This window comes from Cibotium barometz, chromosome 40 (assembly GCF_041138505.1).
Source record: "Cibotium barometz isolate CiBa-2024 chromosome 40, ASM4113850v1, whole genome shotgun sequence".
Lineage (NCBI taxonomy): Eukaryota > Viridiplantae > Streptophyta > Polypodiopsida > Cyatheales > Cibotiaceae > Cibotium > Cibotium barometz.
The window spans coordinates 40164440-40176570 of NC_141085.1; the positions used below are offsets into that span (position 1 = coordinate 40164440).

General features: G+C 44.2%; 1 protein-coding gene across 5 annotated transcripts in view; it reads right to left on the bottom strand.

Moving 5' to 3' along the window:
* LOC147615494 (transducin family protein / WD-40 repeat family protein) overlaps positions 1–12131 on the bottom strand; it is a 275467-nt gene that overhangs the window by 210745 nt on the left and 52591 nt on the right. The window lies entirely within an intron of this gene.

A 12131-nucleotide genomic window follows, 5' to 3' on the forward strand; every position in this document is an offset into this window, starting at 1 on the left:
GGAACACCCTTCTCAACATGTATGGAAATGTGAGAGCATGTATGATATAAGAATTGGTTTTGAAGAATGCCCTTTTGAGATATCGTGTCTTGGAATGCCATGATTTCAGTTCTTACTCGGAATGAGCAAAACAAGGAGGACTTCAATAAGATGCTGCACACATTCAAAGTCTTTGTGTATCCTCATAGGCAGAATGATCCCTTCAACAATATCTTCATGCCCATGGATGGTGAACCTAGTGGCAACTATGCTAGTGAGAGCTATTTCAAGATGGCCCTTGTGAGTAGGGAGGTGGTGGGGGTGGTTCTGCTGTTACTCAGACCTCATGGGTAAGTTGGAAACACTCAATTATGTACATGGTCTGCGTGGCTATGTGCATGATGGTATGGGTGGCTCGTCAAAGGGTTATGTAAATGATGTAAATGGCTACCCATGTGCATGATGTGTAGTAGCTTCTCTATGGTATCGATGGGTCGAGTCAGTGATAACCTCTTATGGGAGTGCATGCATGATGCATGCTTTAGTAGATTTATAATATGTACATGATGTTTGATGCTGCTTTGGTCCATGCATATGCATACGAGGAGTAGATATATCAGATGTATAGGAGGTATATGAAGGCGGCAGCTTACGTGGCAATAACAAAAAAGGAGATATCCGAATTTAAAGCTAAAAAAAAGGAGGAGCAAGTGTATTTGAATTTTGGGAAATACGAAATATTAGCTGCAAAAGGGAAGTGCGCCCGAATCCCTTGCGGGGAAAGAGAGAAAAACCAAAAAAATGGCGCATATCAAAGGTGTGTGTGCAGAAAATGAGAACCAGAGCTACATGTAACCAGAGATTTTAAAAATGAGAAGGCGGCTACTGTATGGAGCTTCTTGGGGTTAGAATTAAAAGGTGAATGAAGCGCTATCAAAGGTGATGATCTACAAAAAAAAAAAAAAAATCACACATTATATGACGTGTTCTGATCCTGGCGCAAACGGCAGTGCATGGGAAATAGCGAAATCAAAAGAAAAATTCGCTTTTTTTTACTCAGATAAGTGAAATTTTTATTTGATGTTACTTACGATTTGGAAAATCGTATAGAAGTTTTTTTTTTAAAAAACAAGGAGGCTTTGAAAGTATATATGGTTTTGAAGAACCATGGAATAGAAAGGCACTTGATTTTGGATTGTTAGACATGGTGATTTTTTTTTTAAAGACACATGAATATGTTGTACATGTGCCATGTGCCATCTTTTGCCTTGCGAGTTGTTGGAATCTGAAAGCAGGTTTTCAGGTGATCAAGAGACATTTTAAAATGATGGAATTGGCATTATATGGTACATGTGATGTGAATGGTCACATGTATATGGAAATCATTTGTAGAATGTGTTATGCGTACATGTGATTGGTTTGAGGCATTTGGAAAAAGGAGTCAGGAAATATAGCTTGGAACTGGACATGCTCTTGATACACAATTTATGTGCAATCATCAGGCTGAATTTGGGGATGTATTGAAGTGAATTGGCACATGTATATGTCATCAAAAATGGAGATGTCTTATGCTCCTTGAAGAGTTATGTGTGTGTGTTTCCTTGCTGGGGATTAGAAGCTACTCTCACAGCTAGAAGTCTCGCACTTTCCCAGCGACACCGTCCACGTCACAACAGCTTTTTGGTGAACCCGACGTGAAACTGCTGGGGTGAGAGTGTGGTGAAATATACAGGGAAGCTATGGCTGAGAATCCTGAGGGACAGGGGGTTCATTTTGACCCCGGAGTTATGCAAATGTTTCAGATGTTTACCATGTATATGCAACAGCAGCAAGCGGCTGAAAGGGGACAAATTTCTACCACTAAAGCACTGCAATCAATTGTGAAGAAGGTGGATCAATTTGATGGTAAGGACATCACAAAGTACCTGCGCAATTACACAAAGGAAATGGAGCTAAACAGGGTGACTGAGGAGGATATGGTTCGAAGCTTTGAGCTGGTATGTGTTCCTGAAATAAGAGAGCGCATAAGAGGATTACATGCAGCACATGGTGGCAGAAATTGGGAGGAGTTCAAGCTTGCTTTGAAGGATGATTATTTCATGGAGGATTCTGAGCGGGTGACCAAACGAACTTTCTTGGAATGGGTCACAAAGCCCAAAATGGGAATTTCCGCCACAGAGTTGCTAAGAGAGTTTGAGAAGCGCTATGCCCAGCTGTCAAGGATAGAGTGCACAACTTTGGATAGGGAAAAAACAGAGCTCTTCTTACAAGCAGCTGGGAAAGATCTCCAAGAGAAACTGGAAATCCTTCTTGAGGATAAGGATACAGAGCAGGGACTAAAGAGTGATTGGAATGATGTCGAGGATGCGGTCACCATGCTAGCAAAGCGGCAGCGAAGGAGGGATAAAATGGTGATGAACTCGGCAACCCCTATAACTGCTGTTACCCCTGAGAATCTACCAAAACCAGCTGCTGCAATCCCAAAGGTAGAAGGGCCGATGGATGAGCTTATTAAAGGCATGCGAGACCTAAAACTGAAGATGTCCAGGATTGAAGAAAAAGGGCTACCATTAGGGCAGGCTTCTATGCAAAGGCCTCAAAGCAAAGAAGGGTTTACATTCAGATGTATATGGTGTGATGACCCAGAACATGCAAAGAAAGACTGTGCTAGCTATAAAGAAGCCCTCAGAAATCAACTTGTGTTTTTCAAAGATGGGAAAATCCAACTTACAAAGACTGGTCTTCCATTAAGCACAAACTTTGGGAAAGGAGGGATGAAAAAGCTGGTTGAGGATATGGCTGCTAGCCATGCCATCTCTATGGTTGAGGCAGCAACCTATGGGTTAAAGGCTGGTCAATCAAAGCAGGGATCTAAGAATGATGAAGATTATGAGAATGAAGATTTTTGGCCATCAACAATGGAATTAATTGCGTCAAAGAAGGTGTCTAAGCAAGCTTTGAATGAGGCAGGTGACTGTATACGTCTTGAGACTGGCTGGGAGGAGCCTGTGGATTCTTTATCTGTTCATGCCTACATTGCTAAATGCCAGAATAATGAGGCACAGGTAGAGGAGAAGCGTAAAAGGGAAAATGAGGAAGGAGGGCCATCAAAAAGAGTTACCCGTGGAAGTGAAAAGAAGGATCCTGGGCCATCACATATGCCTCCACCGCATAGCAGACCTCCACAGGAAGTATCAATGGAAGAAGTGCCAGCAAAAATGAAGCATGAGAAGGAGAAGGGTAAAGGGAAAAGTCCACTCTACAAGCTTCAATCTGATATTGAAGCCGCAACAGATCTCAAAAAGGTGCTTGACGAGAGGATTCTAAACAGCAGGGTGGAATTTACACTAGGGGAAGTCTTGGGGATTGCAAAGAAAGAATTCCATGATGAAATAATTGATATTATACGAAGGAAAAGGCAGTCCATAATTGAATCTATTCCATCACAAGGGGAGGCAAGCACTTCCAAGACTCATGGAGTACAGGTACAGCAAAAGGAAGAGAGAGAAAATGTGGTGGAATGTAATCACTCTGCTGAAGGGGCACGACAAGTGCGCTTTGTGGATGAGGATGATGAAAAAGAAGTTCTTACAAGGAGTCATTACTCCAAGAGCCATTGGGCAAGAGCAACCACTGAAACCCTTGTCAAGATAGGTGACTTGGAAGAGCCGTATGTCGCTCTAATTGATCATGGGTCTGAAATAAATCTTATGGCTAAAAATCTCTACAACAAATGTAAGTGGCCAATGAATGTAGTTCATGGGTGGATGATTAAAGCAGCTAATAACTCATCTGGAGAGCTCTATGCAGCCTGTCCAAATGTAAGGATAACTATAGGGGATGTGAAAGATGATCAGAACTTCTTTGTTCAGGAGATGTCATCGTATCCCCTCATCCTTGGGCAACCCTACATTACAACTGTGAGGATGGAAACAAAAGTTTTAGATGATGGCTCGGCATATGCAAGAATAAGGAGTAAAGACGGTAAGAAAGCTGTTTAGTTCTTGACAGTTTGCATTAACCATGAAAGGAACCGTGAGTCTCTTCGAGCACAGTCACTCCCAAAGATAAACAGAGAGTTCATGAACTACAGGGAGATGAGGGATTTTGGCCAGGTGCCATTGTAAAGCGGGATTCCAATGGTACAAGGGAAAATGAGTTCTCGCAGGACTCAATCAATGTAAATAACTTTTCGGCAAATTTTCAAGGATTTTCTAGCTATGGGTCACTGGTCTTTGTAAAAAGCAAGGATTTGAAGCGTGGTATGCGTCGACATGTATAAAATGAACAAAAAAAATCTTGAGCAGTGTGGTCTTTTGGAGAAGAATGAGTTTATTTCAGGGGTGCTTGATGAGGTGTCATTTGTGGATACTATGGGTGTACTTTTTGCTATGGGAAGAGCATGCTTACAAGGTGGAAATGAGATGATAGAGGTGTCATATGTGGGAATGTATGATATAATCCGGGAATTTGAGGGGATGGAATGTAAAAACATGAATTGTGAGATGGATGCTCATGTTGATACAAAGTATAAAACGGTTGCAAAGAAGGTGAAACCAGTTGCCTTGCCCTTGCCACCAGGAAGCAAGGAGAAATTAGCTGAAGCCTCTATGCAACCGAATCTCAGAGATCCGAAGAAAATTGGGCATAAGTTTACACAGGAAACCTTAAAAGAGCTGAAGATTGGTGAAAAGGATTTTCTGTTGCCAATTGAAAGGGAATGTTTTGAGGAGATGCTTGTAAAACATGGGAAAGCCTTTGCTTTTCAGCCGCATGAGATAGGCTGTGTTGATCCAAGCATAATAGCACCAATGGTGATCTTCACTGTTCCACATGTGCCCTGGAACCTGCCGGCCAATTCCAGTACCAAAGGCTCTCTTGCCAAAGCTGATGGAATTACTAAAAGAAAAGATCAGGATAGGAATTTTGGAGCCATCATGCGCTCCATACTCCAACAGATGGTTTACCGTGCCAAAGAAAAATGGAACATTGCGCTTCATTCAAGACATGCAACCTGTAAACAAGGTCACAATCAGGAATGTGGGAGCAGGTCCGATTGTGGACGAGTTTGGAGAAGCATTTGCAGGGAAAGCTATATACTCTATGGGTGATCTGTATTCGAGATATGATCAGTTTCAGCTGGATATACAAAGCAGGGACTTGACCACAATGAAAACTCCTTTGGGATTGGTAAGAATGTGTACCTTACCACAGGGAGCCACCAACTCAGTGGCGCATATGATGAATGGAATGAATAAAGTCTTGCGAGACTTCATACCACAAATAACTATGCCTTTTCTGGATGATGTGCCAACAATAAAGGGCTGTGATGAGAAAAATAAAGATGAGGATTTGGATTCGAAGGGGTGCCGCAAGTTTGTGGCGAATCATATAAAGGATTGTGATATGATTCTATCCAGGCTTGAAGAGGTGAATCTTACTTTGTCTGGATTGAAATCAGTGTTTGGGGTTGGTGAAGTGCTAATAGTGGGGCATCTTTGTAGTACTAATGGACGCCAACCTTGTCCAGCCAAGATAGATGCAATACAAAGAATGAATGCATTAATGTTACAGAGCTGAGGAGATTTCTTGGTGCATGTGTCTTTTATGTTATTTGGATCCCACATTATGCACATGTAGCAGATCCTCTTTATCAACTTTTGAGGAAAAATCAAAAATTTTTGTGGAGTGCAGTACATATTAAAGCTATGCGGAAGCTGAAATGTTTGCTCCAATCATCACCTACTCTAAGAAAGGCAGATTATGTGTGTGGCAGGCCTGTGATTGTTACAGTTGATACTAGTCCTACTAGGATAGGTTGGGCAGTCGGACAAGATGATGAGGATGATCACAGGTATGTAATCAGATTTGGAGCAAAGGTATTAAGCATTCGTCAGCGAAAATATCCGCAGATCAAGAGGGAGTTATGGGGAATAGTCACTGCTCTAAAATGTGAAAAAGAATATCTTATTGGGGCATCTGTACTTGTGGAAACTGATTGCTTGCCACTCCTTGGGATGATTGCAAGCTGCACCACTCCAGATATCGCTATGCTTAGGTGGATTGCCTATATCAAGTCACTAAATCCTGAGTTTGAGCATATTGCAGGAAAAGATAACCTAGTTGCAGATATGCTATCAAGAGCCAGGTATGAAGATGAAGAAGGGATGATTAGTGACATTGATGATGTAGGTACAAGATTCTATACTACTGCATATGCAAAAGGGGACCATACTTGCTTATCATCAAATGCACTTGAGTCTTTTACTGAGGAAATATATGAAGGAGATTGGTTGCTTATTGGTCAATACTTGAGTACTTTGACAAGACATGAAAATTGGTCTGACTCAGAATTTAAGAGGATCCGCAGAAAAGCATATGGGTATTTTCTAAAGGATGGGTACTTGTGGAAGCATCCTAAGCAGAGGAATGCTATGCCACAGAGAGTCATATGTGATAAAGAGACTCAAGGGAAGCTCGTGAAAGAATTCCATGAGAGTCTCTGGGCTGGACATCGAAGTGTGTGGACCACCTTTACCAAAATAAAGGAAAGATATTGGTGGAAAGGAATGTACAAGGATGTATCTCAATATGTGGAAACGTGCATGGTATGCCAAATGTACTCAAATGTGCGACATCGTGATGGCTTGCAACCAACCTACCCACCTGCCATGCACTACAAATGGGTAGTGGATCTAGTTACAATGCCTTTGGGAATTTGGTAGATGCGGATAGCACTTGCAAGAGAAGATTTGACAAATCAGGTAGAGGGGCGTGCTCTTAGAACAAAGAGTACGGAAACAGTATGCAAATTTCTCTTGGAAGATGTGATTTGTCGGTATGGTTGTGTTGGAAAAATAACAGCTGACAGGGGTGAGCTAGATGTTGAAGAAGCAAGGGAATTCTTCTCTAGAATTGGTATCAAACTGTCCCTAACATGTGCTTACAATCCTGAGGGTAATGGTAAAAGTGAGCGAGGACATCCTCCAATCATTAAAGCTTTGGCTAAGGCATGCAGAGAAAGAATGCGAGAGTGGCCAAGGCTGCTACCATATGCTTTGTGGGCTGACCGTACAACTCATAGCTCAGTGACAGGATACATGCCTGCAGAATTAATGTATGGTCAGAAGCCAGTTATGCCAGTTGAAGAAGTAGTTCCAACTTGGAATGTATTACCCTGGGTGGAAGGATTGAACAGGGAAGACCTCCTTGCATTGCGAATAAGGCAGCTGGAGAGGAGGCCTGAAGATGTAGAGCTTGCTAAAGCTCGTTTAAAAGATGCAAGGTTGAAAAATAAAGAAAGACTTGATAGAAGACACAGACTCCGGCCAAAACCTATTGAACAAGGTGATTGGGTCCTAACGTATGATAGTAGCCTTGACAACCAGTTCACTGTTCAAAGAAAGTTTGCAAAAAGATGGTTTGGCCCTTACATTGTCAAGCATGTGCATGGAAATGCCACGTATACCCTGTGCGAGCTTGATGGAACAGAGATAAAGAATCTTGTAGCAGGCAAAAGGATCAAGATGTTTAAAAGAAGGCATGACAATGATCCTTTTGATTCACAGGAGACTGAGGATGAGAGGCTTGACAGTGATAGTATGGATATGGTTGAAGAGGAAGAGGATGATCTTCCTGGTAGTGTAGAAGATGAAGACCACATCCAGTTATATGTGGATCTTGATGATGATTTGGCACATACCAGAGGATGTGCAGGTTTAGAGGGGGTGGATGTCGTGCCATGGCACGTCTATCGTGTGAAACCATGCATATGAGGCCATTAAATGCAAATCCAGATGCATGGGATTAAGTGCCACGACTTGAGTCATTATATGATGCCTAAGTACATATGTTCATATTGTAAATGAGGTTCAATAAGACGAGCTGAGGCTGAGTCAGGTCTCGAAGCTTCTGTACATGAGTGTGGTGTGAATTATGGAGCTTTATGCTTATGGTAGACCTTGTAGTAGGGAACACCCTTCTCAACATGTATGGAAATGTGAGAGCATGTATGATATAAGGATTGGTTTTGAAGAATGCCCTTTTGAGATATCGTGTCTTGGAATGCCATGATTTCAGTTCTTACTCGGAATGAGCAAAACAAGGAGGACTTCAATAAGATGCTGCACACATTCAAAGTCTTTGTGTATCCTCATAGGCAGAATGATCCCTTCAACAATATCTTCATGCCCATGGATGGTGAACCTAGTGGCAGCTATGCTAGTGAGAGCTATTTCAAGATGGCCCTTGTGAGTAGGGAGGTGGTGGGGGTGGTTCTGCTGTTACTCAGACCTCATGGGTAAGTTGGAAACACTCAATTATGTACATGGTCTGCGTGGCTATGTGCATGATGGTATGGGTGGCTCATCAAAGGGTTATGTAAATGATGTAAATGGCTACCCATGTGCATGATGTGTAGTAGCTTCTCTATGGTATTGATGGGTCGAGTCAGTGATTAAGGGTCTCATTTCATTTCTTTTTTTTTTTCGTGAAATGGTGTTTTATATTATTTGTAAAATGTCTCTCTCTCTCTCTCTCTCTCTCTCTCTCTCTCTCTCTCTCTCATGGAGCCAGAGTAGCCATTGGGCGACTAAGGGTCTCATCCCACCAACTAGAGATCGAGACTGGGAGAGCAGCACGCATCCCTCGAGCAGAGCGCATTTGCAGATTATGCCAGACGGGGGTAGAGACAGAGGAGCATTTTGTTTGCCAGTGTGGTGCTTTGCAGGAGATCAGGGCATGCTATCCTGAGGTTTTTAGAGGGACCACATCACTTAGACAGATCTGGGAGAGATCGGACCAGAGACAGCTAGGCAAACTACTACTAGCACTACAGAGACACAGGGAGATCTTACTTCAGACACCCGCACATCATAGCGGAGGAAGACAGTCCCAGTTGACTGACTTCTTCCAAAGATTGGCACCAGTAGCCCAGCCACATACATTGGGAGTGACATCTCAGCGAGCGGAGGAGATTCGAGCTAGGCGACGACCCAGACTAGCCGGCTACCAGACACCACGGCTACACCATAGAGAGATCGCAGCCATCCGGTCTCGACACCAACAGGAGGTCGAGGAGCAGCTAGCACATTTTCGCTCTGATCCAGGATGCATGTTCCACACATTTACGGCATCCTCAGATCGGATGTATGACATATTGTACCCAGACTATGGGACTGGATGGAGTTAGGAGTAGATAACATATCATACTTGTATCACCCCTTCAGCATATAGAGATGCATTAGTAGCCCTAGTACTCCATCCACACCCTCTCGTTTGTACACCACCATTGAGTCCCCTATGGTCGTGTTGTCATACTTGTACAGTTTTTTCTCACTCCACATTTTCCTCTTGATGACTGGAGGAACATCATTGTACTACTTGTTTGTCTCATAGGCCAATTTTGGCCTTTTGCAGACGTTAATATATCTTTCTTTCTTTCTTTCTTTCTCTCTCTCCCCCAGTATGGTACAGGATGGAGCTAGCTAGGTTGCATATCATGATTGTATACTCCATGCATATAGCTTTGCATTCTCCTAGTAGTAGAGCTCCATCCCCTCCCCCACTCATTGTACTTATTGCACACCCAGATTCAACTTTTTAGTTCAGTACTTTTTCATTTTGTTGGGATGACAGAGGATACCCCACACAGGTACACTGATTTGTCTCATAGGCCGAGTTTGGTCTTTTGAAAGACGTTAATAAAATCTTTCTTTCTTTCTTTCGGTGGCTGACTTCATTGCACGGGGAGGCGGAGATGGAGTTGATTTAGCAGGTACCTCAGTACATATTATGCTTTATGCTGATGATATTGTATTAGTGTCTGAGTCTCCAAGTGGTCTACAGCAGCATCTACATGCACTCGATGATTTCTGCACATAGAGGGGTCTTACTGTGAACCTTGGGAAAACCAAGGTTATGGTCTTCCATACATCGAGACAAGGCACGAGTCAGCTGACATTCACTCTCGCAGGACGCCAGGTGGAGGTGGTGACATCATACGTGTACCTAGGGGTTACCTTCTCTGTAGCAGCCACACGCTTCACCATGGGTTCAGCAGCCAGAGCTAGATTGACACGGGGATATGCAACATTGGCTATGCTAGAGAGACAGTGCCATCAGGCGCATTTTCAGGAGCCTCGGACGAAGGGGTGGTTATTTGACACACTTCTCCCGAGTGGCTATTGGTCAGCTTAGAGTTTCATCAGACCGATTGGAGATTGAGACTGGCAGAGCAGCATGGATCCCCCGAGAGGAGAGGGTATGCAGATTGTGCTCCCATTTTATTCAGAGAGCCACATTCCCTACACCAGATCTTTGAGGCAGCAGACGAGCGCATACTGGGGAGATTCATTCTAGACATACAGCGCCACAGAGAGACATCATTACAAGCTCAGACAGCTCCAAAGGCGGGACGACAGACACAGATTACTACATTTTTTCAGAGATCCATCCCCCTCCCAGCCCCTACACGGCAGGGAATTACTCTCCAGAGAGCAGAGACACTCAGAGCCCGCAGGAGACAGAGGACACCTGGCTTTCGGACACCACACCTATACTAGAGAGAGATGACAGAGATCAGAGCTCAATTTCACAGAGAGGGTGCGGAGCGACTGGCTCGCTTCAGAGCACACCCAGGCATGTTCTTCAGGGAGCTGTGGACACCCCCTTCATTGATGTATACCATTTTATACCCCCAGTATGGTACAGGATGGAGCTAGCTAGGTTGCATATCATGATTGTATACTCCATGCATATAGCTTTGCATTCTCCTAGTAGTAGAGCTCCATCCCCTTCACCACTCATTGTACTTATTGCACACCCAGATTCAGCTTTTTAGTTCAGTACTTTTTCATTTTGTTGGGATAACAGAGGATACCCCATACAGGTACACCGATTTGTCTCATAGGCCGAGTTCGGTCTTTTGGAAGACGTTAATAAAATCCTTCTTTCTTTCTTTCTTTCTCTCTCTCTCCCCTGGCATCTATGGATACCATTACAGCCCAGCTCGCATCACTCCTACACACGGCTGCATTACAGAGCTTCCCACATCGTGTACACTCAAAAGAGCCTGCGAGACCTGGGACTATGCCCCAGAACAGATGGTATGATGACGAGTGCAAAGCCCTATACTCACGGCCCCGCATACAGAGAGCCTTGGGAGCCATCACAGAGCAGGAGTTGAGGAGAGAGATGAGGAGACTTACTCGCCGCAAAAGGCGGGCCTTCGCAGAGATACAGGAGCTAGAGATCTTTCATTTCTTCATGAGTAGAGATAGCCCTGTCTCATGGCGGCACTTCAGAGAGCCCCCGACCCCGACACCTATTGCAGACCCACAGACATGGCACACATATGCAGAGGGTCTATACCATGCCCCCACAGCAGCCACCTATACCTCAGTCACCACAGGAGCCTCAACCTACCACAGCTAGCTTCTTTACCCACTTGATGGTACAGGAAGCTATCCGCCGCCTACAGTATGGACGGGCCACCGACCATATGGGCCTGCAGGGTGAGCATCTCATATATGCAGTAGATTCTTTAGCTCCTTTTCTTGCACACCTGTTTAACAGGGCACTAGCAGAGGGTTTGCCTGCGGAGTGGATGATGCACACCATTGTGCCGATTCACAAAACAGGGGATATGCTCGATCCGAGCAACTACAGGACGGTTATGGTTGGCCACGTGCTGGCCAAACTCTATGGTGCAGTGCTGGAGCAAGAGCTTAGCTTATATGCTAAGCGAGCAGGTTTACGCTCATCAGGGCAGGCAGGCTTCAGGAGAGCTTTCTCTACCACTGACCATGTATTCACTTTGAGATGTATGATTGATCAGGCCAGAGTGAGGAAGAGAAAGCTCTATTGCTGCTTTGTGGATTTCCGCAAAGCATTTGACACAGTACCATGAGAGAGGCTCTTTCAGCGCCTGCACTCTCTTGGCATACCAGCAGATATGACATGGGGCATCTATGCATTATATGAGCAGGTTTTTGGGCGAGTCAGATGTCCAGGAGGTATGTCCGAGACAATTGCTAGCACCATTGGTGTGAAGCAAGGATGCCCACTTTCCCCCACGCTATTTGGGTTATACATTGATGAGGTGGCTGACTTCATTACACGGGGAGGCAGAGATGGAGTTGATTTAGCAGGTA